This window comes from Macrobrachium rosenbergii, chromosome 3 (assembly GCF_040412425.1).
Source record: "Macrobrachium rosenbergii isolate ZJJX-2024 chromosome 3, ASM4041242v1, whole genome shotgun sequence".
Lineage (NCBI taxonomy): Eukaryota > Metazoa > Arthropoda > Malacostraca > Decapoda > Palaemonidae > Macrobrachium > Macrobrachium rosenbergii.
In genome coordinates, this window is record NC_089743.1 from 58,319,624 (window position 1) to 58,345,060 (window position 25,437).

A 25,437-nucleotide genomic window follows, 5' to 3' on the forward strand; every position below is an offset into this window, starting at 1 on the left:
TAAAAGAAAACTGTTGTGACGGCTTTGTCTGTCCATCCGCACTTTTTCTGTCCGCCCTCAGATCTTAAAAACTACTGAGGCTAGAGGGCTTCAAATTGGTCTGTTGATTATCCAACCTCAAATCATCAAATATACCAAATTGCAGCCATCTAACCTAAGTAGTTTTTATTTTATTTAAGTTAAAGTTAGCCATAAGCGTGCTTCTGGCAACGATATAGACCAGGCCACCACCGGCCCGTGGTTAAAGTTTCATGGGCCGGGGCTTATATAACATTTTACCGAGACCACGAAAGATAGCTCTATTTTCGGTGGCCTTGATTATATGCTGTACAGAAAACTCGATCGCGCCGAAGAAACTTCGATGCATTTTTTAATTGTTGTTTGTAGTGATTGTTATTTGTGGCACTACAACATGGAAAGGAAAGGTAATTGTGTTCATTAGTGGAACAAAATTTCGTGACAGTAGTGGCTAACGACGTTCTGTGTGAGTCTGCTTTTCTCAAGTCATACTTCTTCTCTTTTGTGTAGCAAGGGTCATTTTGTATCCACTTCATCAGGTAGCGTATTTCTGTCTGTTTGTCTGTCTGTCTGTCTCTCTGGTTTTTACATAATTATGCTCGTTTGTTTAATGGTGGTCTGGACGTTTCTGAGGAGGTTTTCTACCCCCGTTTAAAGATTTTGAAGTGATATTTTCGACGCTATTTCATTAGATTTTGAAATGCACTGTTCCCAAGTTGTTCTTTAGCTCTCTGGGCTTTTTGCTTGGCCACCTTCATCTGGCACGGAAAAGACACTAGCATTAGTTTTCTCTGAGGTACTGAACTTCTTTTAGCTTTGGAATGCTGTTTTCTCTCGTATGTATTTGTCTAAAACTCCAGTTAAGGATCGTAAACTCCATTGGTTCTTGATGGGCTGTAAAGTTTCATTGGATATCAACAGGTAAAATGATTTTATTGTTATATATATTTCAATATTTTAGTGTATGCAGATACTGTATTGAACTTTCTTTTATTCCCTTTCCATTACTTTCTTCTCCCATCATTATTCTTATTCCTTACCCGCCTTCTCACTTTGTTTCCTGCCACATGAAACTGGAAGTGTAGATGGGGATTGGAAGCACAGGCTAAAGTAAATCCTTTGTCATGACTTCTCAGAGCTATCTTAGCGAGACTTTAGTATATTGCTTATATTTCATGATTATTATTCGAGACTGGAGGAGGGAATGAACTCCAGACAGCGACTACTCTAGAAGGTAGTGGCAAGCGTAGCCCTAGCCCACCCCTCCTTTTCTGTCTCCTCTTTCTAAACGAACAAAACGGTTGCAGAGGAGAACTTCTTCTCCCACAGTGTAGTTAAACTTTCCACACACATTGGTGATGACAAGCTGACAGCAATGTGCCAGAAGTCTGGAATTTGCTGTTGCGCAAGCTTACCCTCCAGCCGGGCTAGTCAACACCCAGCTTGTTAATTCACCAAGAATTTACAGCAGAAACTACTTTCAGTATTCTTCAATATGTCCGAGTTTTTCTGTATGTGGCCTGTATGGTGAGGCTTAAGGTGGCCGATAATGGACAGTGAACAATCTCGATGTATTTGGATAACTTACCCAGTGAACTTGTGACAGTCTGAAAGCAAAGTTCATAAAAACAGGAGAGCTTGAGACAAACTTTATATCGTAGTCCTTTTGCCGTTTATTTGTAAATACTAGAGGATATTAAACCTGTAAATTTTTTGTAAGTATGATTCTCCTTCCACCTCCCTTGTTGGTTTATCTAAAATTCTTAAAACGCAAAGTTTAAATATGAAAGTACTGAAGAAACTAAGTTGAAACTGAATCAGAACGGAAATACTTCAATTTAGACGCTTATAAAGCATTTACCAAAGGGTGAGAGTTAAAGACATAAAAAGTATACATGAAACTATCTTGCACTCGAGGTCTCCATGGAAAAAATGTAAATATGTCAATGCCTTGTATGGGCTAACCCTGCTCTAGATTTTCAGAGATTTGTAGACCGTAATGTGCTTTCGCCAGTCAACAGTTTTGACAGTTGCAGCAGGCAAATAAAGCTACAAAAGAAACTTCTGTTTAATGTTTAATAAGCAAATAGCACGGCAGGTGTAATTGAGTGGCAGCGACTAGTGTTTTTAGATTAAGCTACCCTTGTGCTGGCACGGGGTGTTGTTCTTGGGCAGTCTGTAACAGCATTAGAGCCAACAAATTAACAAATAACCATGTATAGGCAACCGCCAGATTTATAAGTCAGTCAAGTATACAATATACAGAGCAAGATGAATTCTGTAGATTAATAAATTTACACTACAACAGAATTCTATTATCAAAACGTCTACGTAATAAGTTAATGTTTGTGCGTATATAAAGTTAGTATTAATCTCTCAATATCTATGTAAACAAACAAAATATAAGAACTTGCAAGTCGGGCAGTGGAAGGTTCCTTTTGCAGTTTGCCACCTTTGTTTACGCTTCACTCAAAACGTCCGATGCAAAAAATAACTAACACCTCAAAGATATGTACAAGAACAGTAATCAAATTCAACAGATCTCTCTCTCTCTCTCTCTCTCTCTCTCTCTCTCTCTCTCTCTCTCTCTCTCTCAGTTCGAATATTTTTTTCAGAGTCTATACGTACTGTTTTACTCTGTCTCGATGCGGTTCGAATGTTATCTTTTTCAGTCTGTATATAAGTACTGTTTTCTTTTTATTCTTGAATTAGAAAAACTACTCTCTCTCTCTCTCTCTCTCTCTCTCTCTCTCTCTCTCTCTCTCTCTCTCTCTCTCCTTTAAACACTTGGAATTGTAAATATCTGTGATTCTAGAAGTCTATAAAAAGAGAAAAAAATAGCTGTGAATAATGTGAATTTTAGTTAAAGAGTTGATTCCGGGAGTCTTATATTTGTTGTCATATCTGTGAGTAAATTATTGATCAAAATGCCAGTGAGGAAATTAAGATTTTGTGCAATAGTCTTAATGAAGAATGATTTACAGAAGGGAAATTATATTCTTACTCCAAATACCTGTAACATATGTGGAATTAGATGGTTTCTAGAAGGCAGTGTTTAAGTTACATTTTTCTGTAATTTAATTACGTATATACCTTTGTAAAATCATTTATTCCCGTCGGTTATATAAAGATTTATTAAGTCAAACTGGCATCGAATAGTTTACCTTGATCATATTATGAAAAGCATGTGAGAGAATGTGAGAAAGATGATCAAGAATGAATATGAACCGAGATGTGTTTAAGAACTGCATGTTTAATAAGGGCGCAGTTTCGTTATTTTAATTCCTTGATGTAATGAAATTGACTATTTTAAGATCCGCCAATGAGATGGTCCGGCTTGTTTGTTTGTTGGCAGGATTATGTAAAGATAAATACAAGGATCCTTACAAAAATGTTTGCAAGATTCACTGTTGCAAGTAAAAGTGATTAGTTTTTTTTTATTTTGATCCACGATATTTTTTTAAAACTCGGGAACGATGTTGTTAAGGTAGTTTCCTTGTTTCTCCTTCCCTCCAGTGTTTTCGTCAGATTGGCGAGTTTTCGTCTGTCACGGTCTGAGACTCTGAGTGACAGCGGCAGTCAGGTTTTGGGTGGCAGACAGATCGGTTTCTTGGTGACATTCAGCCAAGAAAGCAGCAGCAGCATGTTTTGATAGAGCAGCGGAAAGTCACTTTGTTTGGTAAGAGGGGTTATGGACCTGTTTACTGCGGCGGGAGGATGAGATCCTCTACATGTGTGATTTGACTTCTGGAGTAGCAGCGAGAGGATATTGCGACGGTAAAAGACTCTCGACGAGTCGGTGACTTCATCTGTGCTGAGGATGAGGCGTTCCTGTTTTGACTGTTCGATGAGTCGCCGATTACGTTTTATGTTTATCCTGGTTGGCGGTAAAGGACTGCCTCGACAATTTTCGGAATTCGTCTGTTTTTGTTTTGTGCTGCTTTGGTGATATGTCACCGTTATTGTTTGCTGTCTATCCTTGAGTTTAATTTCACTGAGCATGTATTTCATTATTATTTAGTGGTGTAGAGTAAGTGTATGGCTCTGGAAATTTGCTGTTTATATTTTTGAATTTGATGTTCTTTGATTTTTATGCCTAAGATTTTATTTCATAGTAGTTTATTATTATTCTCCTGACTACTGTAAATTGTTTAATGATCATTTGTTTGTGCTTAAATGTTATTTTGAATTTCTTAGATTTTTATGGCGTGTTTATTATTGTGACTACTATAAATTACTTAATGGTCACTTGTTTGTGCTTAAATGCAATGTTAATGATCATTTATTGTCTTTTTGCCACCTAAAACCTGTATGGTCACATGTTTGTGCTTAAATGTAATGTTAATGATCATTTATTGTCTTTTTGCCACCTAAAACCTGTACTCTGTTGTAAATATGTAAATTTGTATGTAATAAATTAGTCTTGAGGTATTTGTCATTTTGTTTTGCACCCTCCTCTGGCTTGTCCCCGGTCCCTCCAGCCATTCCAGTCCCATATGATTAATTTTGTGTAATGGAATCTGCAGAACCAAAAGTGGTTCATAACATTGTTATAGGCGTATATTAAGAGAGAGGTGAGCTTCCTGCTCTGAGAAAAAAATTAATGTGGGTAACCATGCCTAACATGCCTATCTTCTAATAGTAAATGGCATAGTTTTGCACGCTCTATTGAATACACTGGCAGTCTGCTGATGGCCGTTTCTGGTTGTTGCTCATTTATTTTATGAATGATTAATCTTTACGGGTCTTCATATACTTGTTGCTCTTTTATTTTATGAATGATTATTCTTTACGGTACTTCATATAATGAAAATTCTTGAGTATTTAAAGAAATTAGTTTGTCGTCCTTGTCTTCAGAACGTGATTATAATTATACAGGCGCTGACTTCAAGACCCTGACTTACTTGCTAAGATCACAAGCATTGCAAAATATCTAAATTTTAATATCAAAATGTTTTAAGTTATTTAAACTCCACAACAAATACAAAGATTTGATTTGATTTGATTTTTTTTGACTGAGTTATTAATAATTAAACTTGATTTAGTGAGGTGGAGACTTGTTTGTTTCCCTGTAATTAACTTCCACGTTTAATATGAATTTGAACGGGCTTTATACTACTTTACTTTGCGAGGCCTTAGTCACTGGACGACCACTGAGGAAATTTAAAAGCATGTATCTGTTCTTCGTTGCTCTGTTGACTGAAATAAAATATCCCACTATTAATTTTAGAGAACGATTGAACATCCACCAGTGCCTTGCATTCCATGGTCACATATGAAAACCAAGAATCTCTAAATTGACTGGTTCAGTTGCTGCATCTCAGTCTTAAAGCTCTGAAATTTTAGTCTTACTGTGTATACTTGTGCATTGTAATTCTGTCGTCTAGTTTTGAAGTCGCTGACCATTTTTTTCTCCGTCTTGGACGAAATGAGGATATGCTCTTGATATTTTGATAATTTTGCTTTGGAACATAAGCTTATTAGTTTATTCTGTAGCCTTCATCTGTTATTTTTTTTCTTATTCTTATAGGCGTCTTTACTCTCGGCGTTAATGGTGTGTTATGGACATTAGAACGTGCCTATAACTTGCACTTTATTGACCCGGTCTAAGAAGGTATCTTTTAATGCATTGTCATGAAAAGGTATTGTGTGGCTTTGTGCTTTAGCATGAGTGGCAATAAACACAGGAAGGGGGGGTAAAGGAAGTAAATAATGTATTTTAGGAAAGGAAAACTTATTTTTTGTAAAATGTCCATGCAGGAGACAAAGTATGGATTGGTGTTCCAGAGGATTAATGAAGCAATCAAGAAGACAGTAAAAGAAAAAAAGGGTAAGTTACAAAATATGGGAACAAGTCTAAGCAATTACCCTAAGGAGAAAAATACGTTGTTTGGTAGGAAAGTCAGTACAACTGAACAGGTTTTTGAAAGAGAAGATGGATCCTAGCATATATGGGAGAGATCCTGCTTGATGGGAGTGCATTTATGTCGAGATTGAGTTGGTTTTTTTAAAGAGTTGTTAAAAGTAAACGATACGTGAGAGAGAAAGAGATATGAAGCAAGAACGGAGCACGGTTAAGTAAATGTGAGAATGCATGTGGAAATGACTCCTGAAGATGTAAGGAAGAGAGTTCAGAGGGGAATGAATGGAATTATTCTACAAGTTTACATTATGACGTGTGATTTTGAATTATTGTGATGGTAGTAAAACGAAGTGGATGGCAACTGTATGTAAGGTATGTCCGAAGAAGGAAAACAGTACAAATAACGAGTGAAAGGAGTGATTTTCCCATTATATAAGTTATGGTGGCATAACGTTACATAGTATAGCTAGGAAGGTTTGAATTGACCAAGTAATACATTTGACACAGCTGGTTGGAATGGCAAGAGCAGTGTCGACAGGGAAGCGAGTGTGTTGATCGAGTGTTTCTTATGAAACAGATAAGTGCGAAGATTAAGAGAAGAGGGAAAAAATAAAGGAATGCGTAGATTCCTAGAAAGCTAATATAGACGAAAGCAAGCTTGTGTAAATGGGAGAGGGACCGATTTCTGACTGAGGGGGGAAGTCATAGACAAATTGGTAGATATAGCTGAAGATTGTGGAATCGGAAAGGTGATAATGAATGGCTTGCGGAGTTGATGTTTGAAGATGATTGTGTTAGTTGATGATAGTGAAGACGACTACAAATTTGGGATACAGTTGAAACAGAAGAAAGCTGAAATTGAGTATTGGCAAAAGTAATGTTGTGAGAGTAAATGGGAGCCACGAAGGTTGAGCAAGGAATTTTGATTTGGATGATGGAAGAATGGCAGCAGCTGATGTGTATAGATATTATTGAGTAAATTTAAGGAATAGTGATAGGATGAGAGGCGAGGTTAGTTACTGAATGGGTGAAGGAAGGACGGTAGCAAAGTCAATGAAACATGTTTGAAATGCTTAGCCAATTTTATGGAAGTGGATTGTGGGATTTAAATCCAAATGCAAAATGTGGAAGAGGAGATGACATGTTTGCAAAGGAACCGTGGGATTGGGAGGGGTGGCGGGGTGAGAAATGTAGATTTATGACAAGTCACAAATTGAAAAGAGGTAACCAGGTTTTGAGGTGGTTTACTTACATAGAGAAAATGCAAGATTGTTTGGTGGTGAAAAATTATGTATAATTCTTTGGAATTGGCAAGGTGGGAAGGTAGACCTACAAAGTGCTGCACAGGTGGGATGAAAAAGTTATTGGGGCTGAAGAGTTTAATATTCAGAAAGTACAAGAGTATGTGAAAAGTAGTGGCGAGCGACACAGTTTGTGTAGGGATGTCGATGCATTGCTGATTAGCCTTTTGTTTATACGTTATTGTGTAAGTAATGCTTTTATAAACTTACATTATATATACTATTTGCCTAAGGGATATTCCTTGGGTATCGTTATTCAACTTAGTCGTTTTAAAAGACCAGTCTGAATATACTTTGAATTTTTCTCATTTTGTTATTGGTAATGGGAAGTTAATTAGATAAATATGAAACAAAAATTCATAGATAAAAAAAAGATGACTGATTCACCTCAGAGATATGAGTTAGAATTGAATTTTTGCTGAATTTTCAACCACTAAGGCTGTGAGCTCAACAGAGATAATCTGTCGCCAATTTTCCTTCCTTTCATATATAGCTTTTGTTAAAGATTAGCTTGATTAAATGGCAGGTATTTATCTGAGAATGAGAATTTGATATTTCGTAATTTACCTCGGTTCTCGCCGGATTGCGCGATTGAAGACAGATTTTAAGTTTTGCGTTGTAAGACTGAAACCATACTGTTGTAACTTATATTGATTCTCCATTTGAAGGATGACTAAAGATTCGATTACCAGTTGAAGAAAGAAAACCTCCTCTCAAGGAAAACGTCCAACTTAAGAAAAAATAGCCAGCCTGATGTTCGGCAAATTTTTTTGCAGTTTTATCTTTTCATGTACAGCACATGGATAACAGTTATATGTCTTCCATCCTAAATCTCACCTTCCTTTAAAGGTTGCGTGTGTGTTGCTGTTTCTTTTTCGTTTGTTTGCATCAGAATTTTACAGCGAAGGAGCTTGTCTTGGTCGTAGTTAATCGCCAGTTTTCTGTCATGTGTCCGTCTGATTATCAATATCTCTCGATTTTAATATCCGAGCTTTTCATGTTTCCATTTTTGTAGGGTTTTGTTGTTTTAAAAATGTTTTTCATTTTTTCTTCTTGACTTTTTTCTTTTTAATTTTTAAGGTAAAGATAGCAAACTTTCTTACCGCCGGAGCTTTCCTGTCTGCGATTTGTTTGTTATGTCTTCCTTTTATTGCTTTTCCTTGTGGGTTGGGGGGGGGCAGGGTTGTTTTCCCGAAATTTCATTTAATATAGATTTTTATCCAAATTCCTCAGTAGTTTTCCGCATCCCCGTTATTGATTGCTTTGCAGTTTAGGTTTGTATTGTATTTCTCGTTTTCTTTCCAGATCTGTCGTGGCGTCTGCGGCCAGCAGTCTTCTTATTGGTATGTTTTATTTCAGTTTCACTTTAGCATTTCAGTTATCTCTGGAAACCGTAAATTTTTATTTCAAATGAAGACATTCATAAATTTTTCTTAAGAGCGTATTCGCTAAAGAATTTCTAGCTTTTTTTTTTTTTTTTTTTTTTTTTTTTTTTTTTTTTTGTCCCGTGAAATATCTCAAGAATTGTTGGGTTGAACATATATTTTACATTTTTGCTAAGGAAATCCTGTCGTTGGTTAGTGAAATCGGTAATTTTTTTGTCTTCGTGAATTCCCTTAGGATTTCATTGCTGTGTTAATGTGAAGTTACGTCAAGAGTCGGTCGCCTTTAAATTCGATAAATTTGTTCTTTGAAAATTTCCTTAGAATTTTTAATGATCATGAAACTGTAATATTTGATCTTGGTTATTCTCTCAAAATATCTTTGTTAGGGAGAATTTGCTGGAAAATTTTACTGTTTACAAATTATCTGTTGAATTTTTGTCTCGTGGATATTTCTAAGTTTAATCAGATACACAAGGATATTGTAATAATTCGTAAAAATTGTGATGTTTGTATAAATGATGGAGGTTTAAATCGAAATATCTTTTAAACTCTGATGCTGATAAGTAATCCATGCACAAATGTAACGTTTAATTTAGGCTCAGTCAGCATTGACGAGGAATATTAGCCGAATGGCAGTTCTGTTTTTATTTATTTGTTTGTACATTTTGCAAACCATACCATTTTGTACAAAAACATCACGAAAAAACAAAATTATAGAGTTTTCTTTTCTTCTCCGCTGCTATAGACCCATTAGGCTAAATGTTTTGGTAACCATTACATTAGTTTTCCCTGCTTCCATGGCTGGTTTTGTAAGTGAGTATTTTAGCTGTATTAATTCGCTTTCATATATTTTATATCTATTTGTATTTTTTCACTTCACTTTTAAGGCTAGTATCATAATTTTGTTATTTTGAATAATAATAACAATAGTAATATTGTATGTAGGTACGATACCCTCTTTCAAACACGCTTATTTAAATACTTTGGCAGCATCAGCCGATATGATCTTGTACAATATTTTCTCTATCTTTCTTCTAACTCCTTTCTCCGTGGCACACAACAGAGCTAGTAGGCGGCCAATATTCGTGCTTCAGAAATGGTGAAAAATATTCGGAATTCATGTGCTTGCTTTAATCAAGGCCAAAGAAATGGGCCTTGGCTTTAATGGTACATTACCTTACTGCCAAAAAGTTATATGCATAGACAGGTCCTTAGAGAAGGCCTGTGTCGGGTTCGGCGTGGCTGCTAATGGAGAGAGTAGTAGGTAGCAGCGGTTTTCTTCTGAAGGCAGGTATGGTCAACTTTTCTACCCTCCGTAGGGTTATGATCATGGCGGAAAAATCTAGATATAGAAGAGAATGAGTTAAATCTCTGTCTGTCTGGGTTAGAGAAAGATGAGAGAATGGTTATGCTAGATATTTTCAGTGTAAAGGGGGATGACAGATTAATCATAGGATTTGACTGTGTGTGACAAATGCGCCTTATAAATTTTGTTTTGTGAGCAACACATAGCCCAGAGATGATATCAGTATAATTTTAAAGATGAATAAAGCACAGATTGAGGAAACAATTTATTTTTTAGCCAAGTTCTATAACAAATACTTCAGTGTTTGGAGTTTTTGGATTCAAAATGTAGTTTATATGTTCTTATCATTTAATCTCTGATAGTTGCTTCAACACGTATATGAACCTACGCTGTCATATATGGAGTATCCGCTCTTGCCTACCTTCGGCTGTTCTTTAGTTGTCTCTGAAAAAAAAAAAAATCCTAATGCTACCTGGGTCACATAGTGTGACCCAATGTGACCTACCTTGTTTGCATGTTTCTGAGACGTCTCTCTTGTTTTGCATTCATACTGTTTTTTTTCTAGCTTTTGTGATAGGGAGTACATATTCCCCGTGTCCAATGACTGTCTGACCCTGTTTACCACATTTAGTGTTAGTGTTTTAAAGTCTGTAGTTAATGTCGCTGTTTCTGTGCATTGTACATGGTTCTTTGTCCCTGGGTACAGGACAAAGGTGTGATGGAGTGAGTTTCTCCCATGTGTGTCCTCCTCTCAGAGCAAAGAGAACAGTGCGCAGGCCATAGTGCCTTCATAACGTAGTGAAAAGCTTTTTGTGTCGTGAGATCATTCTGGGCTCAGGGAACGTTTTTCAGTGGCCCACGTGATCACACACGTTTGTTTTCCTGACACCCTTGCGTTAGTGTGCTTTCTCTCCCTTCTCTCACTTCTGCGGTGATGGAAGAGAACAGGAAACCTGAATTGCGGTGTTGTACAGGCAAGGACGAGCCCTGCAGTAATTTCATGTCACCGATAGATGTTGACCCCCATTTGGTGTGCATCTCTTGCAGGGGTCAGGAATGTTCCCATGATGCCTCTTGTGGAGAGTGCTCAAGTGAGGAAAATATGAAAGAAGATGGAGGAAGAAGACCACCCCCATCTCCAGAGAACCTTCCCCATTCCTTCTCTCTTCCCCACCGTTGCTTCTCCATTAACCGTAACTCCCGGTAAGGATATTTTTCCTCTCTCTTTGCCCACTAGTAGCCGACTGGGTTTGGCAAGCTCTTTGTCAGGTCCTCAAGGAAGAGTTCCAGGATAGCAGCACAACAGAGTTGAAGGATTCAAGTGGGAGTATGGGAAAGAAGACCAGACCAGAGATACCCTATAGCCCTTCCCAACCGATCGATGACCAGAGAGTGGAAGAATGGGACTGTTGTTCACACAACCAGGCGAGACAGAGATCCCCATCAACAGTAAGGAGGAGCGGGTCCTACGCCGGATCGGAACGGGAACACCGCTGCCATTGAAGCAGTGGTTCTCCCCAGTACTCACCCAGGGGTAGTTCCTGATCTCGTTCCAGAAGCAGGTCACAGAGGTATACCTTCTTGAGACAGGAGTGGAACAGAGCGGAGTGGGATGGAGCGGAGCAGCACCCCTCTCGACACTGATTGCCAAGATGGCGGACTGACAGGAAATAAGGGAAACGTCGCTTCTCTGGTTCAGGAGATAGGACCTGGGAACTGAACTACTATAAGGGTGTCCACAGCAGGGCAGGGTCCCATGCTTCTCATCGTTCCAGACATTGGTCACCAGAATGGGACAGTGGGCATGGCGTCAGATACAACTCAGCCTCCCCATGACATCGGTTACCAGACAACCACCCAGCAGAACGAGACAGAGACCAGGAGATACCGGGACCATCTACTCTGATAGGTGCCATATACTCAGTAACCTAGAAGCGAGAGGCATGAAGGACTCCTTCTCTGTGGCCTTGCTCAGGTTGACTCTAAGAGGGCATTCAGTTGGCACTGTGGCCCAGAGTAGGCCCCCACTTGCCTGGAAACAGTTGTTTCGGCAATAAGGCCACCCAGCCCCTCGGGGGAAACCATGAGAGGAAAGAAGGAACTAGATGAGGTTTGGACCCTTCCACCCCTGCATCAGACCAAGGTGGGGGGCTGTCTGGGGAACAAGTGGCCAGATCGGCAGTAGTACAGAGCAGAGGAGGGGACAGTCCAGACCCTCAGGAAGGGATACATCCTCCCCTTCAAGCAGAAACCACTGTTGGCATCAGAACCATTTGAGTTCCCCTCTTACTGGAGTGACTTGCCCAATGAGAGGTCCCTGCAGTGGGAGGTAGGAGACATGCTACAGAGGGGGGGCAGTAGGAGTAGCAGTAGGCTTCTACAGCCGCCTCTTCCTGGTGGAGAAAGCATCAGGTGGATGGAAGCCCATCATAAATTTGTTGATCCTGAAGAGCTTCATGCAGCTGACTCTGTTCAAAATGGAGACGGCCCAGTCGATCGTGGCAGCGATCAGGGAGGGAGACTTCATGGTCTCATTGAACCTTCAAGACACATATCTCCACATCCTGATGCACCCCTCGTTCAGGAAGTTCAGGGCCCTCCGCTTTGGCCTCGCGACAGCCCCCCAAGTATTCACCCAGGTTTTTCAACTGGTGTCGGAATGGTCCCACAGGAGAGGCATCAGACTACGGAGGTACCTGGACAACTGGCTCATTCTAGCACCTTTGCCAGAACAAGCCACGAGAGACAGGGATGCAGTTCTGCAGTTGTGCAGGTACCAGGGAATTTTGATCAACCCTCCAAAGTCAGACTTAGTTCCGACACAGAGGATCAGATACCTGGGCATGATAATAGACACCGTGAGAGTGAAGGCCTACCCTTCACAAGAGAGGTTAGCCAAGTTCCTAAAGATATGCAAATCCTTCCTGTCCAGCCCTTGCCAATCAAGGAAGAAGTGGCAAGCCCTGATTGGCCACCTGGTGTCCTTAGAAAAATTGGTACCCAGGGGCAGGACCCGTATCGGTTCCTTGCAATGGAGAATGAAGGAGCAGGACGAATGCCATGCATAATTTGGCATGGGGTTGATAAGCATGACAAGGAAGAGCCTAGATGACCTGCAGTGGTTGAAGAACCCAGAAAACCATCTCCAAGGAGTACAGTTAAGCCACCCAACCCCGGAGATGCTGGTATACTTTGATGCATCCCGAAGAGGCTGGGGCACCCATCTGAATGGCAGTGCATTTCAGGGAGGTGGGACGAGTAGCGACGTCAGTATCACATCAACGTCTTGGAGATGTGAGCAGTCTGGCTGGCACTCCAACACTTCCAAGATCTCCTCCAAGGGAAGGCCACAGTCGTCATGAGTGACAACACCTCAGTGGTTGCATACATAAACAAGCAAGGAGGCACGATGTCCAGTATCAAGATTTCACACGATTATTTAGGACACTTCGCCGACGGTACTTGAAAGTGCTTGATATTGAAATTTTGCCTGTCGTTTTCCTTGTTTTTTTCATTGTTTTTATATATATATATATATATATATATATATATATATATATATATATATATATATATATATATATATATATATATATATATACAGGGTGTTTCAAAATTAGAGCCCCCTCTACAGCATAAACTAAAATTGATATGGACAAAAACAAAAGTAATTCAGAACAGGTAATTATTTAAGTTTCTCTCTGAGTATTTAATATTTTGTGTGGCCTCCATCTGCCTGTACCACAGCCTGCATTCTTGAGGGGTATGATTTCAGCAAATCACAAAAAAGCTGAGACTCAAATTCTATTTCCCTGAGCACTTCGGTCACCTCTCTTCACAGGTCGGCGAGGCTTGGTATACCATCATGGTTCACTGTGTGCGCTTCAACACGATCCTTTAAGATACTACCAATGCTTTCACACACATTAAGGTCAGGGGAGCTACCTGGAAATTCACTTAACGAGAAGAAATCGATACCACTGTTTCGAAGCAGCTCCTGTGTCTGAAGAGCCTTGAAACATGGCGACTTATCATGCAAAAATGTGACTTCTTCAACAGATAACACATTTTCAGGATCTTTGAGGAAAGGAAATACTCCACCAGTAAGCACAGTTTCTCTGAAGTATTCGCCATTCCATGACTGTCCTTTTTCTTTGATGATCAACATTAACCCTTTGGCTGTGAAAGAGAGAAAAATTCCCAAAAATTCAGGAAATTTCACAACTTGGTGATAGCGCACGTCATCTCTGATATCATCCAACTTTGCAGCCCAAATGATGTCGTTTTTATGATTTGGCTTCCTGACTGTGTAAATGAAGAATTCATCTGATGCAGCAACATTGAGAAAGTCAGCTTCATCCCAGTCTTTAAGAAATGAACCACAAAACCATGCACGGTCTTCTCTCTGTTGCTGAGTGATGTTGGGCTTGCTGATAACATGAAATGGCTTGATACCAGATTTTTTCAACTCGCAATATACAGCACTATAACTTCTCTTCTTTCCCCTTTTTGTTTCTAGTTCAAGCGCCAATTTGCATAAAGACTTTCTTGGTCTAACTACTGCCTCAGCTGTGATGTCTTTTGACTCCTGAGAAAGGACTTCAGGCCTTCCAAGATTCTCACTCTTTTTGCGATTACAGTCATATGGATTTTTGTTCCAGTTTCTTTTAACAAAGGATTCATCTCTTTTAATGTATTTAGCTATACAGGAATGTGAACTGAAGCGTGCACCAGCATCCCTGGCCTCTCTGAAGGTTAAAGCCCTGATTCGGTCAATCCATCTGATTTCCTCCGAGTCACTAGCCTTGGCTGTATCTAACTCCGTCACTCAGTTTGAAAATACAAGAAATGTAAAATGGAAAATAGCTTAATAGAAACTTGAAATAATGTACTTGGAAAGAGGCTATAGCAGAAAGCTTCATAACTTTCCATTTGTTCTGTGGAGGGGGCCTGTAATTTCAGAAACACCTGGTATATAGTATACATATATATATATATATATATATATATATATATATATATATATATATATATATATATATATGTGTGTGTGTGTGTGTGTGTGTGTGTGCATGCGTGTATATATGTATGTACTGTATATGTAAAGAAGAACGTCATATGTTACCTTCCTTAGATTAGGCTTAATCCAACCTACATGTCTCCTCGTAACCTTGATATGTTTTGAGATCAGTTGTGTGCCGTTGTTCTTTTATTCGGCAGCATTGGCTCGACGCAGACATTCCTAGAAGAGATTAGAGAACTTACTTCCACGAAAAGTCTCCCAGGTCTTTCATAATAGATTAGAGTGTTTTATTGAAAGGAAGCCAGTAATAGGCTTATTCAATCTCTAATAAGCTTAACTTAGTTTTGAGAAAGCCTTTAATCTCCGAATGAAAATATGTAGATTTTGTGCTTACTGTTGCTATGTCGGTATATTCAATGATTGGGCTCTGCACATGACCACTAAGAAAGTTAGAGTGAACGTAATAAATGGGGTCGGGTGGAAAATCTCAGTCCGGCTCTGTATATTGTCGTTGTCTGTGCCTTTTCATTTACTATTTTTGGTTATTACAAGATACAAAAAAGAGTCATGAACGTTGTAAGTAGCAAGGGGGCAGTAAAAATAAAGGATGCACGTAAATGATGGGAAATGTGAGGAATTCATGCTCAGAAGTGTTGGCAGCATAACGGTTTTCATTTTCGTGAAATTATTAATTTCTTAATTTATTTCAGGTAGTTTAGGGGTTACTATGTAAGTCATTAATCTCAACATTTCGTGAGTATTAAGATCCGATGCCACATATTAGTCTGTTTACTTAGTGAGTCACTCAATATACCAATCGAAAGTATAAAAGAATTTCTTGCCTCATTGAATAATAAGTAGAAACAGTTATCTGTATATAACGCATAGTTCTCTCTCTCTCTCTCTCTCTCTCTCTCTCTCTCTCTCTCTCTCTCTCTCTCTATATATATATATATATATATATATATATATATATATATATATATATATATATATATATATATATATATATATACATACACATACACTTTCTCTCTCTCTCTCTCTCTCTCTCTCTCTCTCTCTCTCTCTCTCTCTCTCTCTCTCTCTCTCTCTCTATATATATATATATATATATATATATATATATATATATATATATATATATATATATATATATAATATGTATATATATATATATATATACGCAATATGAATTAAGTAGATTACCGGTATTTCCTATTATTCCTTTTCCACTAAGACCGGGCCTCCAGAACGTGTTTAGCTTTTAGTTCCCAGCAACCAAATTAAGAAACCATTGCTAGTCAAAATCCCGTTCTCACTTTGGTGCGACCAACCGCATTCGACTAACTACCAGTGTATTTACTACAGAGGTTAATAGAACTGCATATATATATATATATATATATATATATATATATATATATATATATATATATATATATATATAGTGTGTATTTTTCCATACTAGAAAAATATAACCAAAATGTGGAAAGGCATGGAAAGCCGGGGTGGACGTGGAGAAGCTGCTTCATCATGCAATGAGGGAGACCATGACTTCGAAGGAGCGCTGTTTTAGGTCTTAAGCCGCTCAAACCTGACATTAACTATTCTTTTGGGAAAGACTGTTACCCCAGGGTGATCCAAGGATGTTAGGACCAGTGTTGTTTGCTAGTTTGACTCCAGAGGAAGATTGAAAGCCTCCAAGTATGAACTGTGTTGAGCACTAATAGCTGCCCTTGTAAGGTGGAGTTTTGTTGCTCTTGGGGGATCTAAGGTGTCTGGGATTATCTTGCGTTACAGATACAAATTTTGAAGAAGCTTGGAAGCCTCTGGGTGTGAGTTATACATACTAAAGGTAGGATGGCTGGAGACTTGGAGCTGGAGGTGGGTATTCATGGAGAGGCAGTGGGTTAGAAAATTTTTTTATTATTTTCAAAACTAGGAAGTTTGTCTTAAATTTACAAATGTCCAAAATATAATTTTCAATTTTTCTTGGCTGAACTCTGCTGTATATTAGAATGTGATTAGATTGTGAATCTAGATGAGTTCTGAAGAGTACCATGAAAAGAGCTGTCCGGTACTGTAGTTATTTTTGTATTCTTTCTGTAGAATGAAAAAACACTGGAGATATGAAGAAGCTGCTTTATTATGGGGGCTGCTACTTCAAGGATACTGCAGGAGGTCTTCAGCCGTTTCAACCTGACGTTTTATCTTATGTTTGGAAACATCTTTACCCGAGGGAGATCCAAAAAAGCCCAGTGTACATTGTAAATTTGACTTCAGAGAAAGATGGAAAGCTTAGCAATATGAAGTACGTTGGACGTAGGACGGCCGGAGATGTTTGGAGTTCTCTCTGGCGGTAGAAAGGCAGTAACCTGAGCTTTTGTTAATCATTTTTCAAAACTATGAAGCTTGATGTAATTTTTAAAAAGTTTAGAATTTCATTTTCGATCATTTTTATTGTGCCGGCTTTGTCTGTTCGTCCGCGCTTTATTCTGTCGTCACTTTTTTCTGTCCGATCTTTTCTGTCCGCCCTCAGATCTTAAAAACTACTGAGGCTAGAGGGGTGCAAATTGGTATAGAGATCATCCACCCTCCAATCATCAAACATCCAAATTGCAGCCCTCTAACCTCAGTAGTTTTTGTTTTATTTAAGGTTAAAGTTAGCCATAATCGTGGTTCTGGCAACGATATAGGATAGGCCACCACCGGGCCGCGGTTAAATTTTCATGGGCCGCGGTTCATACAGCATTATACCGAGACCACCGAAAGATAGATCTATATTCGGTGGCCTTGATTATAAGCTACAGCAGCTGTACAGTAAACTCGATTGTGCCGAAGAAACTTCGGCGCATTTTTTACTTGTTCGTCTGAACTCTGATATATATCAGAATTCCATTGTGAATAAGCATTAGCCTTGAAGAGCAGCTGTCCAGAATTATAGCGGTTTCATTTATCCCTCCTGACTGAAAAAAACAATGGAGATATATGAAGTTCTGCCACTGGATTATAAACAAGTGCGAGGGCAAGTTGTTTCGAATCCTGTGCAAAGACACATGGATGGGCACGGTCCGTTCAAGAAAAAAAAATTAGTGCCCCTTTGTTGGCCTAAGCAGTGAAATACGTATTTGGTGTTTGTTTGATTTAAACACCTTGTCGAGAAGGTAAGGTTAAAAGGGGTATGGTTCATATAATATATACATACATACATACATATATATATATATATGTATATATATATATATATATATTTATATATATATTATGTATATATATATGTATTATGTATATGCATATTTGTAGTTATGTATACATATGTATTATGTATATATATTATACACACACACACACACACACATATATATATATATATATATATATATATATATATATATATATGTGTGTGTGTGTGTGTGTGTGTGTGTGTGTGTGTGTGTGTAACTGAATCACGAAAATATGGAACGTGATGAATATATAAATAAAGACAAAATCCACGAAGGAAAGAGAAACAACGGAGTGCTGCAAGGCCTTTCGACGTTAGTCCTTTATACTTATATATGAACCATACACATTTTACCCTCAGATGAGGTGACTGTAGTTGTTAGCCTTACCTTTCTCAACAATGTGTTTAAATTAAGCACCAAAAACGTAATTCACTGCTTAGGGGTTCTCAACCTTTTTAATCTTATATACCCCTTGAAGTCTTTCAGTATTGGTCATGTACCCCTTACCCACAATGCAGCATCAGGAAGGGTAAAAAGAAATACATGGTTTTTTGACTTGGTTTAATAAGTTTAAATTGTGTAATATATGTGGAGCAGACAAAACAGAACTATATCAGACAGTTTTCGATCACTGTGGCAGTGAACTAGTGCTGCTTGCAGCTAGTTGCAGCTTGTAACTAGTAACACTGACAGGTAAGTCACTGTGTATGTGAATAGTATATAAAAATAATGAAACAGAACTAAATCAGGCTCATTTTTTCAATAGCTGTGACTGTTAGGTAGTGGTGCTCTATACAGTTTATAACTAGTTACTCATGGGGAATTGCTGTGTGCGTGACTAGCGTCACTAGCATGAAAAAAAATAACAAAATAGTATTAAGAAGGCATTGTGTTCCACTGACTGGAAGTCAGTATGTGTGACTGCATTAAAATACAAGTACAGACTAATTCAGTGAGATGGTTGGACCTGTTTCTTTGCTACTAACAAGTTAATCCTCGGCACAGTCTTTGAAAGAACCACTCTTATGTCGTCTTTGATTGCAAGACGTAAACGTAACTTGTTTTTAATCAAGCACAGTGCTGAGAATCCCTGTTCACAGCGGTAAGTAGAAGGAAACATCAGGAGGTTCCGTTCACATTTCTTTGCTAAAGCAGAGTAAAAACTTGCCATTGTTGACCAGAATCTGGTCAGTGACAAACTATCGAAAGAACCTTCCAGTTCAGTCATTGACAAAGCACATGTAGGCCACTTTCTACAAACAGGTTTGCAGCTATTCAAAACCTAGGTATTTTGAGAAACCTGTCACGTATCCCCAAAATTCCTCTCACGCACACCCAGGGGGTACGCGTACCCCAGGTTGAGAACCCCTGGCTTAGGTCAGCAAAGGAACATAGCCTTTTTTTTTTCTTTAACGGACTGTGCCTATCCATCTGTCTTTGCATATGATTCGAACCAACTTATGCTCGCACTTATGGGAGGGAGTTATGATCACGCCAGAAGTCACAGTTTCACACACACACACACACACACACACGTACAGTATATGTGTGTGTATGTATGTGCGTGTGTTTGTTTATGTGTGTTATGTATATATGTATATATATATATATATATATATATATATATATATATATATATATATATATATATATGATTAGTAAAATTCACCAAAATGTTATGAGATTCCTAAGAATAAAAATTAGGCATTGTAATTATTAATAAATGTAGTTTGGTGTAAATTACAAGGAAATTATTGTATATGTGATGGTAAATATTGACATCATGTATCCATAAGAAGGTTTATACCCAGATTTAATTGAGAAAGGAAGGATTGAAGACAAGGGCTGATTTTGGCGATTTTTTCTACACCAATCTATGTGGAACTGGAACAGTTCGCCTAAAGCAGTTAATAAACAATCACAATCTGTCTTAAACAGTTTGCCTGCAAAAGTAGATCAACGATGGATTCGCGTCTCAAGAGCACAGATGTGCCGGAAAGAAAAGCGAAGGATATAAAAAGTTCCTGAAAGTAGTTGAAAAGGAAATATTTTAAAGTAAGGTATAAGAACAATGTAAAACAGACGAGGAGATTATTGTCCATTAGGTCATTTGTATTTCCTTTACTGGAATACTGTTCTCTGGTGTGGATGTCTGCTTTTGCCAAAGATTTATCTCTTTTAGATAGAGTGGTTCGTGGTGGTAGGTTTCTGTTTCATAATAGTAGCCGTTATGACTTGGACCATCGACGGATGGTCTCTTGTTTGTGACTTTTGGATAAGTTGTCTTTCAACGGAGGTCTTTCACATTCACAATTGATCCATGATCCCGTTTATTTGCCGAGAGCGACCAGAATTGCTGAACAGCAGCACCAATATGCAGTAAGTGTGCCTCGCTGTCGAAATTCTCAGTTTCAGAGGTCCTTTATTCCTCACACCGTTGGACTGTGGAGCAGCCTCCCAGAGGACGTCGTGCAGTTGGAACTGCAGGAGTTCAAGCGAAACTTTAATGCATTACTACCGTAATACTATTCTCCCTGCATTTTAATGCATTTTTATCTATTTATCAATTAATATCCTTTTAATAAATGGGATCTCTTTCTGTATTTCCCTTTACTTCCTCTTACTTCTTCCTAATGAACACCATATTCTTTGGAAGCTTGAATTTCAAGTCAGTGGCCCCTGTGGGCTTTTCCATATGAATAGGTTTCATCTGCTGAATAATAATAATAATAATAATAATAATAATAATAATAATAATAATAATAATAATAATTAACTATTATTTTCTTACAGGTAGCGAATAAACAAAACAAAACCCGCTAACGAACACTGAACCTCCTCCTCTTTACACACTGCTGCTTCTCCTTCTTCCATGCCCACAAGCGATCCTCAAATCCATCATGACGACGGTGGATTTACAACTTTATGGTGGACCAGTGGCCCCTTCAAGGGATAGGACTCCAAAGATTGAAGATCAAAAGGCGACTTGACAGGATTAAATGATGCCGAATCTGTGTCAGTGGTCTTAGACCCTTTTTCGATTTTTTTCCTTTCTGTCAATAGAATTCTCAGATCTGGCCTTTCTGCGAAATGGTAAGCTCCGTTGTGATGGCTTTTGTCTTTTTTTTTTTTTGAGTGGGTAGAGGATTGCCTCTCCCTCTTGCCCACTCTTGAGGCTCCCCTTTTATTAGATATCTCCCACTCCTCTTAGATTTTATAAGTCTCTCTCTCTCTCTCTCTCTCTCTCTCTCTCTCTCTCTCTCTCTCTCTCTCTCATAGATTTTCCCCTCATGATAAAAAAGAACGATAGTGACGATAGTTTTCCATTACATGGAAAAAAAGAATAACGAAAAGGTCCTTTATATAGCTTCCCATTGCGTGAAAAAAAAAGAGTGATAGTGAGGTTATTTATCTAGTTTTCCATTGCGTGAAAAAAAAGAATGTTAGTGAAGTTATTTATTTAGTTTTCCATTGCGTAAAAAAGAGAATGATAATGATGTTATTTATGTAGTTTTCCATTGCGTGAAAAAAGAATGATAGTGATGTTATTTATGTAGTTTTCCATTGCGTGAAAAAAGAATGATAGTGAGGTTATTTATATAGTTTTCCATTGCGTGAAAAAAAGAATGTTAGTGAAGTTATTTATATAGTTTTCCATTGCGTAAAAAAAGGAATGATAATGATGTTATTTATATAGTTTTCCATTGCGTGAAAAAAGAATGATAGTGAGGTTATTTATATAGTTTTCCATTGCGTGAAAAAAGAATGATAATGATGTTATTTATATAGTTTTCCATTGCGTGAAAAAAATTACATTGAGGTTATTTATATAGTTTTATATTGCGTGAAAAAAAATGATAGTGAGGTTGTTTGTATAGTTCTCCATTGCGTAAAAAAAGAATGATAGTGAGGTTATTTATATAGTTTTCCATTGTGTGAAAAAAAGAATGGTACTGAGGTTTTTTGTATAGTTTTCCATTGCGTGAAAAAAAGAAGGATAGTGAGGTTATGTATATAGATTTCCACTGCGTGAAAAAAGAATAATAGTGATGTTATTTATATAGTTTTCCATTGCATGAAAAACAAGAATGATAGTAAGTTTATTTATATAGTTTTCCATTGCGTAAAAAAAAAATGATACTGAGGTCATTAAACAGTTTTCCATTGCATAAAAAAAGAATGCTAGTGAGATTATTTATATAGTTTTCCGTTACGTGAAAAAAAAGAATAATAGTGATGTTATTTATATTGTTTTCCATTGCATGGAAAAAAAGAATGATATTGAGGTTATTTGTACAGTTTTCCATTGCGTGATAAAAAGAATGATAGTGATGTTGTTTATATTGTTTTCCATTTCGTGAAAAAAAGAATGATAGTGAGGTCATTTATATTGTTTTCCATTGGGTGAAAAAAAGAATGAATGTGAGGTTATTTATATAGTTTTCCATTCTGTGAAAAAAAGAATGATAGTGATGTTATTTATATATATAGTTTTCCCATTGCGTGAAGGTTATCATCATAGTTTTTCTTTGCGTGAATAAAAAACAATGATAGGTTATTTATATAGTTTCCCATTGCTCAGAAAAAAAAGAATGATAGTGATGTTATTTTTATATTTTAACATTGCGTAAAAAAAGATAGTGAGTTTATGTATATATTTTTCCATTGCGTAAAAAAAAAGAATGGTAGTGATGTTATATAGTTTTCCATGGTAATCCGTTCCGTTAGGTATATGGAGCTGCTTATTGTAGGCTATCTATTTTGTTTGCTGCTACTAATGTCGATAGATTTTGTTCATTACCGTCACTCATTTTTCTGTAACCATTTTACTTTGCAAAATGTGTGTTTAGAATGTAAAAACAAAATAAAAAAAATGGTTAATCTCTAGTTATAAGAATTTGGTGTCGCAGTTAAGTTCGTATTTTATTAAATAAATGCGTAACTTAGTGTTGTGTAGTACTGGTATCAGTGTCATAAATGAGTAATAAATATTTTGTAATATCGAATAGCGTTGGCTTTACATCTGCCGTGACTAAGAAGAAATATGAGCAAAGACTTGGCCTTGCATTAAGCAATGCAGAAATGAATGAGGGGTTTAATGATTGATGGAAAATGATGCAGTCGCATTCCTCTTGTAAGTAAAGAGATTAATGCTTTGGGATTATCTGGTATCCTATTGAAGTGAGGATGGTCTTATTAATGCGTTACCAAATGATTTCGGGTTACGTGGCATGGTTGTCAAGTCCCTTGAATGAATAAATGCGTGGTGTCTTTTATGGCGTCTTATTGCAAGCCTCAAAATAATTGAGTGGGTAATTGTGTACTTTCTCGTTCCAGCAGTAATGAATGACTCTGGAGATAACTGGCTTTGTATCATGGCTGCAAAAATTGCGTAGAATATCGAGTACTAATTAAATGGAAGGGAGAAAAGTTTATGTGACGGGAAGTGTTGAGGAAGGTACTAGGTATTGGAGCTAAGTTTCACCAGTTTTTCCTGAATGATGGATTTATTTTTTTTTTAACCACGAGCAAATTATATATTTGATAGGATTTGTTGTGGTTGTCTTTATTTCCATCAATTCTTTCCAGATTTCGACTCTAGCCAGCCTGAAATTGACCCTCGCATGCAACTTTTTATAAGGAATTTCGGTGCCCTTATTGTAATTTACCAGCTCGTCGCTGTCAAAGCCAAAATTTCAATATAAGGGAACTCTGAAACGGAAAGCTTGACCGTAGACTGCGCAATCCATAAACACTATTATTTCTTCTTCTTCTTCTTCTTCTTCTTCTTCTTCTTCGTTTAACGTGCTTTTTCCCATTTTTTGTATGGGGTAAGCACGATTCCTTCTTTTGAAGGACTTTGATTTGGCGTTCGAGTAGACCGTAGCCTCGATCGACTGCCCTGCCTGACATCGCTTAGACCCCGGTAGCGGATGTGTACATGTATCGTACCAAATCCCCAGCTCCCTTTCTTCCAGCAGCGAGGAGAGTTGAGCGGTTAGGTCGACAGTTCAACACGTGTGAGGTGTCTGTTATGTTTTTAGAAGATGTTGGAGTGGCTTTGTTTGTGTGTGTATTAGTCTGTAACACCCATTTGTTTTCAGCAAACCTATCCGTTGATTACATACATAATCCCGGGGTGTCTACACGGATAGCAAAGTGTCCGCCTCTCTGACTGGTCGGCTGCGGATTTGAACCTGCGCCACAGACCTCTGTGAAGTCCAAAGCTGCTGCCCTACTGACCTGGCCATCGAGGCTCCACTATTATTTATTATTATTATTATATTATTTCAGTAGATGAAACCTATTCACAAGGAACATGCACAGAAGGCCATTGACTTGAAATGCAAGCTTCCAAAGAATGTTGGTTTCAACCTCCCACTGCAGACCCTACACTGCTGCAGTAACTGTGATCATGATACAGAGCCAGTGATTTTTCATCGCCCTGGGGGAGCCGCGAACCCGTGACATCTGAGTGCCTTCCACGACACTAACCACTATACCATCAGACCGGGTAATGAACGAATATTTTAATTGGGGTCCTTATCTCTTGCTGTTTTTGGAACGACATATTTTTAGAAGGGACCTGCAACAGATGTTTCTCTTTTTTCTATTTTCTAGTAGTAGTAGTACTAGTAGAAAGGACCTCCTTCAATTTGGGGTTGATTAAGTATTTGCAGTGGGAGACAAGCTGAAAAATTATTCGGTTTACATTTATATTTAAAACTTTTTATTGCACCATCAAATGAGAGAGAAAGTGAATGATGTAGTGACGCAAGTAATGGTATGTGGGTGCTTGTTAGATCGTGTCTTACCGATATGCTTTTTAAGATAAAAAAGACACTAGCAAGGCTAAATCTTATGTTTAAAAATAATTTCAAAAGAAATGGAACCGTTTTCACAAAACTTAGTACTTATCCCGAGTTTGTATTTGATATGCATAACCATTCAGATGTCATTTATACAGTTAGGTTATTGAATTTACTAAAGATATTTCATTTGTCTCTGTGACTTAGTGCATTAGATACTAGGCTACTATAACCCTAGTTTTGGAAACCCATTATTGTTTTATTAAGCCGATTATTGTTCGTTACCGAATATTTGGAAAAATTTTAGCTACTTCTTTGTCAGGGCAGCTCTTGCCACTCTGCTTGGTAGTTTCTAATTGAACAACTATTTTATTATTATTATTATTATTATTATTATTATTATTATTATTATTATTATTATTATTATTATTATTATTATTATTGAAAAGGGTGGCTGTATTTTGAGAATTTATCTTATACAGGATCTTTTCTATTTTCCTTATAA

General features: G+C 37.6%; 1 long non-coding RNA gene across 1 annotated transcript in view; it reads left to right on the plus strand.

Annotated features, from left to right (window-relative positions):
- Nucleotides 1-21,325, plus strand: part of LOC136855973 (uncharacterized) — a 142,743-nt gene extending 121,418 nt beyond the window's left edge. Inside the window, exons 2-3 of the long non-coding RNA XR_010858195.1 lie at nucleotides 8,488-8,525; nucleotides 20,917-21,325. This is a non-coding gene — a long non-coding RNA (uncharacterized lncRNA). The remainder of the gene's footprint in view (nucleotides 1-8,487; nucleotides 8,526-20,916) is intronic.
- The last annotated feature ends 4,112 nt before the right edge of the window (nucleotides 21,326-25,437 follow it).